Source organism: Brassica oleracea, chromosome C6, assembly GCF_000695525.1.
Source record: "Brassica oleracea var. oleracea cultivar TO1000 chromosome C6, BOL, whole genome shotgun sequence".
Taxonomy (NCBI): Eukaryota; Viridiplantae; Streptophyta; class Magnoliopsida; order Brassicales; family Brassicaceae; genus Brassica; species Brassica oleracea.
In genome coordinates, this window is record NC_027753.1 from 7,731,431 (window position 1) to 7,739,189 (window position 7,759).

At 35.0% G+C, this 7,759-nt stretch overlaps 1 long non-coding RNA gene across 1 annotated transcript; it reads right to left on the reverse strand.

Moving 5' to 3' along the window:
• Positions 1–3,122: 3,122 nt before the first annotated feature.
• Positions 3,123–3,950, reverse strand: LOC106299366. The gene is made up of 4 exons (XR_001261764.1): positions 3,772–3,950; positions 3,648–3,673; positions 3,371–3,482; positions 3,123–3,303 (listed from the first exon to the last, which is right to left on the reverse strand). It is a non-coding gene; the product is annotated as an uncharacterized LOC106299366 (long non-coding RNA).
• Positions 3,951–7,759: the final 3,809 nt, after the last annotated feature.

The following is a 7,759-nucleotide window of genomic DNA, read 5'->3' on the forward strand; positions in this document are numbered from 1 at the left end:
TTTTTTTAAAGGGATTGATGTTAGTGACTTTCAATCTTATACGAAATATAAAGAAAAAAATGAGTTTTTAATTCCTCAAGTATTTTCAATCGGAAAATTAAATATTCAAGTATTATATGCGCATATTTATTCCCCAATTAATTATTGACTGCGCAAAATCATGATTAGAATATTCTACCGTTAAAAAGTTGACGGAAACCGTTATTTTCCGTTCATTAGTTAACAGTTGACTATTTTGTTCCCAATTTTGCGCAGTCAACTATTAGTTGAGGAATAAATATGCGCAAGCAATACTTGAGTATTAAAACTGCCGATTTCAAATACTTCGGGAATTAAATGCCCATTTTCCCGTCAACTAGCATAAATAAATGTTTTAATTGGTATACACTTGATTAAAATGGTATTATATACGGTATTATTTATACAATATTGTCATATCTATCAATCTATATGTATTTTGTTCTCTTCATAATTACCTATACAAATATGTATTTTTATTATTTATAGTTTAGTTATTTTCGAAAATAACACCATGTATAAAATATGTGATTTATTTATACGACCAACTAAAAAAGTTATTAAAATATGGTAAATGTAGATCTGATGTTTTTCTTCCAACAATATATATTATGCAAGTTTATGTCCGGATGATAACGCACTAATGCAAATAGCACACTACTAAAACTATACGTCATGGTTTATAAGTCAAAATTTACACTGTTCATCTATCATCTAACGTGTTATGTTACCTAAGACGATGATTAATCTCAGTCTGGGATTCTTAGCTTTGGCTAAGAGATATAAGAGAATCATTAACCCAAACATCTTTTAGGGCATCAGTAATGGTGATACTCAAGGCACAAATTCTTAGAAATAGTAGTTATGATTATTTTATTATTTTTTTTGGATTATTTTATTATTTTTTTTTAAAAAAAACTAACCAATCGCGGACCACCACGTGTCAGTGGGGCCCGCGAATAGTTAAGAGGCTCAGCAAATCGAATCCTTACCGAGGGAGTTTAAGAGCTTTTGTTGGCACAAAAACATAGATGAAGTGTGACCCACATAATTTTATAATAATTTTTTTCTTAAGGAGTTGTGCTAAAGATCATTGTTGCAGATGGTCTTAAGGTCTTTTAATTATTTTTTAATAATTTTAAGTAGTAAATGTGAGTTAAGAGACTTAGTTAAGAAACCCGAACATTTATATGCTCCAATGCAAGTCTCTTAATTAAGGTTCTTAAAAAAAAATTATGAAACATTTTTTTATTAAACTTAAAATTTATTGTTATCACCAAAAACTTAAACACTTTGCAACTCCATGAAAGCAAAGAAGAAGAAGATGATGATGATGTTTTGAGTACCTCCTCCCAGCCAATATTTTAGCCATATTGCCATTGTTGTTGGTTACAAAAACGTCACTTTCATCACATGTTTTCCATCTCCTTCTGATTGCTGCAAGTTCTCTCCTTTCCTTATCACCACCACGATAATAGATAGCATCCCGAGAAGGCAATCATATCAGGCTCAAACCAGACCCTAAAGCCATTATCGCTTTGCCTCAAGACATTCTCTAGATTTATACTTTCAACATGTGAAGGAGCTACACATGTTTATGCATCTGATTCCACGATGCAACTTCCTTCTATTAGGATAAACATTGAATTTGAAGACCAACTAGGTCAACCAATGAAGGGATGCTAAAGGGTTTAAGGTGGGGTTACCTTAGATGTAAAGCAATGAAGTGTTTGCTCCTCAGTATAGGATCAGTGAACTTGAGAGCATGGTAATTTACTCTACAACGTAGACTCCCTAGTCAAGGTAGTGTCGTCTCGACAATTCCCACGGCTCAACCAACACCACTCATGGGAATGATGAAAAGAACATTTTTGTATGAAGCTCCTGTTAACAAACCTGCCATTTAGCTGTTCTCAAAGCTGCTTGTAGTTCATTGCAAAGCTGGTCCGATTCTATGGAGACTCAAGAACCTTCTCTCTTCTCTTTAATCCACATCCTGTAGGCAGATTACATTCTGGAAACACAAGGAATCATAGACACACATAAGTCCTCACTTAGATGATGATGCTAGAACAAACCAATCTCAAAAACGAAACCATCTTTCAACCTCAAAAGCTATAAGGAAACCAAACGAATCATCAATAAAAAGACATCCTTTTGATAAGAAACAATCAAGGTTAATGAACAAACCTAGTGTGTGAATTTGCAAAAAACAGTGTCTAACGAATCAAAGAGATAAGAACAAACTGGTCTCGCATATAAACGCGAATCCACGGGACGAATACGCCGTGATTCTGTCGATATCGCCGAACCTTCCAAACAGCTCTGTCACTTTCGACTCCGTCGTATCCATCGTGATGCTACCCACCCATAGATTGTGAGATGAATCAATACAGTGGGGAAGAAATTGCGAGGATGAAAGGGCTATAGAGACAGGAAGCAAACTTCAATGGGGAAGAAAGGATTCAAGATACGTTTCTTGTGACCTTTAACTAAGAAACGCCTCTTCTGTTAGAGCAAGTCCATTGATAAGAACCCATAATGGATTCTAATCAATAATTTAGTAATTAATTTAGTGATTTGAAAGGCTTAGAACCTTTGTTAGTCTAATTTAATTTCTCATTCTTGAGATTCTTAATTTTTTTTTTTTTAAGTTGATCAAGGTTTGGATACATACATCTTAGTGTCATAAAAACTCAACATTAAGATTCATCTCTCTATCAAATTGATTCATATAAAGAAGAACTTACAATGGTAGGTCCAGAAGTGTATTCAAACTCCCCAGAGATAGGTTTCTGCTTGGTGGAAGCAGCTGGTAAAGTGTGCATCTTGGTGTCATCGATCACTTGCACATAAAGATGCTTGTTTGAGCGAAACACGCACATCCTTGGCCTCTCCGTTGTACTGTTAACCTATCACGAGTTATAGAACTCATATAATATACAAACACAAATCACCAATTTCTGACATTGCCATAAGACTAAGATGGTGTTTATGTCAATCACCAATTTCCCACCCATAATCCCGCGCCCTTTTATTTAAAAGAAAAAACACATATAGGTTCATAACTAACACAATTTCCCACCCGTAATCTCTATCATAAGTTCATAACTAACACATTCATCATCATCACAAAGGAAACATCTTTCAATGGTATCAATGTAAAGTAAAAAAAGAAGCAACCTGTGTTGGCAGAGATGGTAAAGGTATCTCGCTTGGCTCAAGCTATAGGATTACGAGCTATATTAACCTCTTTCACTTTTACTTCATACTCTGCATTCTCCTCTGCAATTCAAGAAGAAAAAAACTGAAACTTTGACACTATGAAACGATCAATTACAAGAGGCAGAACCTGTGTCCGAGGAAGTTGAAGTCATATCCTCCCTTAGCAGCCCAGAAGGTGTACACGGTGAGGGAAAGCACCACAACCGTTGTCAAGATAGCTGACTCTAGAATCACTTTCCCTGTTCCAACACACAGAAACATACACTATACATTAGTCAGTACCTTCTACACACAACAGCTAAATCGATCAGATCAGATTCTATTGTTCATCGTAACGTCTTAGGCATCGACGCTAATCTACACATGGAGATAACAAAAGACAAGAGTAAAGCTAAACATGAAACCATTGCTCGCCAAGGCCGTCTCTTTCCTACAAAACAAACAAAGCCCAGATAGATTCATCAACCAAACCAGTGAAAGACACCATAAAGGAGATCTCTTTTCATCTCCACAACACTCACTACTCACCGGTGAAGAACTGCAGCGACATCAGTCCACTTAATGTTAGGCTTCTCCCTCACAATCGCAGAGTCCAACCCAACTCGGAGCTTCGATTGCTCTGGATCCTCACCACATCGGAATCGTCGGAGAAGATGGACGCTTGATTTCACCGACGAAGGAGAGGAGAGAGAGACACAAAAGAGAGGTCGAATAACAAATTGACACGTAATGGTCCTTAACACTTCTAAAACTTCCAAAATAAGCACCGGTACTTGGGTTTTTCATACTTTTTCATTTATTTTATTTTTCTTTTTTCTTTGGAACCCGCTCTTAAGACACTCCGATGGAGATGGTCTTATGCTCTAATTTTCTTTTTCTTTTAATTTTTATTACATTAAGAAACCCACCTAAGGAACAACATTAATGATGTTATAATTTTAGCCAGAAAATGTAAAAAAAAAAAAGTCAAATTATGAGTTAAAAATTCCAGCTAAAAGACCAGGTTAATCATTTTCTAAGAGACTTGTTTCCCAATCAAATTTTCTTATTTGAAAATAACAAAAATCTATACATAGTTTAATAGACACACGTACCTTATGCATACACATATTGCATAATTACTTATAACAATTTTTTTATTCTTTGAAATCAATCAAAACTTAAAAAAAAAGGAATTGGATGGGAATATTATTACATGCCAACAAATTCGTTTTAACCACCGAAATCGCCGCCATAACCACTGCCTAGACATGCGATGCTTTCTTTGCCATCTTTCTTAGCTTTGTGGTAGAGAAAGTGAGTTAGCCATAAGAGGAACATGAACAAGAGAAGCCCTCCAAACGCTATAAACAAAATCCCCACAGGGTTCATCTTTAATTCTTCTTGCTCGTAGTGATTTTACCTTCACTTTTCATATAGGGGAATAAGAAGATGTGTATTTATATAGAGAGATGATGAGCCTATCACTGACTTATTTTTATAAACCAACTCGTTCATTTTGTATTAAGGTTTGTTTGATTTCCATACGGAACCGGATATTTGTTTTAGTTGTTGTTAAGTTTAGGTTTATTAAAACCCAAATTGAAAGGAATCTTGATTAATATAGTAAGCTTGTATTGGTCAGATCACGGATTGTTGAACCGAGATTTCTTGCTTATATATATATAAAATAATTCTCTAAAAAATTCTACTAATTAAATATTTGTAGTTGTCGATTTTTGGAATTATTATCTGGACATCAAGTATCTGGCCAAAGCCCATCTGGATCACAATCAACCGGTACATGTGAAGCTTTTATAACCTTAGTTCATGTCAACTAAATAAAACTCCAACGAAGGATATAATTTGAAAATGTTGCAATTTCTTTGATTTCACTTACCGGGCAGTTAATATACGTTAACTTTACAACTTGGTTATGTATCAAAGAAACTAACAACTCTGCTTGTCCTTAGTTTTAAATTTGATTATTCGTTAATAGATATAAAATCTAATTTATAGCAATATTCTTGAAGATTTTATCATTAAAAATGATGTCAGCCAACATAAAGTCAAAATTTTAAAGATTATATGACCGTTCTAGTGTGGAAATTATATCCATTGACTATAAAAAGTCTTGTTATCATTTATACCAAACCGGAATATCAATCAAATATGCTCTAAAAGTCTTGTACACATGATCTGCTTCATATTCCAAATTCGAAGTTGCCCTTTTTGGTTGGGTTCTCCGGCTAACCTACATGGACGCTTGTTTCTGACTTTGTTTCCACAATGGTTAGTGTAGAAGTAAACCTACAACCTCATAATGTGTGTTGTTTGCCTTATCATGAAAATATTGAAATATTTTTTTTTTATCTTATCATGAAAATATTGAAATATAGCCACGGGAAAAATATTCATATTGCATAATTTGGACGTATACGTTATTTACTTGATAATTCTATACAAATCCGACATCATCAAATACAATATATTGGGTAAAATATTTATTAGATTTGAACCAATACAATGTACACATAGATTTATCCACATTGAATTTATATTCTCAGCAGGGTTAAAATCTTACATTCCAATAATCTCCATCTATGCATGATTCCATGAATAGATAAGTTACCACACCAATACAAAATTAAATCATGACACAACTATAAGGTACCCACTTAACCTCCACAGCCGCCGCAACCACCACCGTCTCCACCATCATCACATCCACAACAACAACCGCCGTCACCACCAGAATCTGCGATGGTTAGGGCCGCAGCTGTACGTAGTGGAAACATTCCTCGTCAAAACAACAAGTCCTCCATCTTTTGATCCCGTTTTTTCCAAATCTCGGGACTGAGACGTTAAAAGGCATCGTGGGGGATGGACACAAGATACGACAATAGAGGGAAAAACAACAAATTAAAGGCAAATACCATCATTATGATAACTACAAAAGCATCCATTTTTAGCTGAATTGATACAAAAATGTGATAACAGTGTCCATTTTATTACAGGAGTACTTAAGTGATCGCCGCCCTCCCTGACGCTGTTATTGTCGGGTGCTAAAAGAGGCTTTCATGGTCTTAGCCGGATCTGAAATCGTTTTCTCCATTGTTATCGTGTATCGTCATGGTCTCCACTCAGGTGCTACTCCTTCGCCTAGATCTACAAGCCTTTATGGCTCTGAACTCTGTGTCTCAATCTTTGGCTACGACGTTGTTGACCGAAGCCTCTGCTTGTCCTCAGCTTTAGCCTCCTTGTCAAATCTTGTCAAGCTCATCTACCTCAGCGCCGGTGTTAATGTGGTTCGTCCTTCTCTTGCCACCGCTATCCACACCCAGCAGCAGCTCCTAAATTTGCTATATTCACTAGTCCCGTGCTCTCATCTCTCAAATGTTGTTATGGACTCAAAGATGGAAAAGATGGACGGTTTTATCTTTTTGGTGCAGTCAATGGTGCTATGCCACCTATGTCAAGCAAGAGTCGTCGTCATCGTTCAGAAAACCCAACAAGTGCAAATGCTAGACAAATTCAAAGTGTAGCTTGGAGTCTTTTAATGCTCGAAGATTGCAGTCCCCTAGCCTTAATAGAAAAGTCTAATCAAACCTCCTCGTGCCGGGGCCATGAGAGATCGTTCCACTCCTTCATTCTCTTGTACAAGTGAATCTTTCCATCAAAACTCCTCTTCAAAAGAGCTACTTTTCTCTTGGTTTCAAAGCCAAAGAGTATTATAGTTTTCCTAGCCACTTGATATCTTGTGTAATGGTTCGTTTGGGACCAGATTATATAGAGTTTACAGTGACTATTTCCGAGTCTTAAAAGTTTGAAGGGCGATGTATTTACTCCATGAGTGTACCTTTGAAATCAATTTTGACTTCCTATCAAACTTAATCAAGTTTATGTCTCTATCTTTGTATTACTTTGTTTTTGAACTTGCGATGTTGCCTTTATCCATGTAATCGGTCGAATGAAATAACATGAGTTACCAAAAAAAAAAAAAAGGTGTCCTTTTTATATTGAAGTTTATGGAATACTCTTATTTAGTTTCTTCAAATTACACGAAATTGCAAAGGACCTTTCAAGCAAAAATCGCCCGAGACATTTTCTTCTTGATTACTTTTTCTTTTCAACAAAATTTCATAAGTTATAAAGTTCAAAAAAAAAAAAAAAATTCATAAGTTACTTCAACTTGCTATTAGGTTTTTCACATACACAAAAGTAGATGTTTCTGCTCATACAGTATATCATTTTTTATTTCCATTTATCTTTTTTTGGGTCAAATTTATTTCCATTTATCTAATATTACTTAACACTATGATTATATAGAGTTTTTGTTTTTTACTCAAATGTTTCTCCAGATTTTGTGTGCTTATTGGACTCGATTATTTTTTTTCCTCTTCATATATACATATTTTGTAATGATCACAGTTTATACTTGAATAAAAATATCATTTAAAAATAGAGATGAATAGTTTTGAATAAAAGTAAAGTTTTTGTATCCTTTTTACTTTCTAGAGATCAGTCAACGATCCAT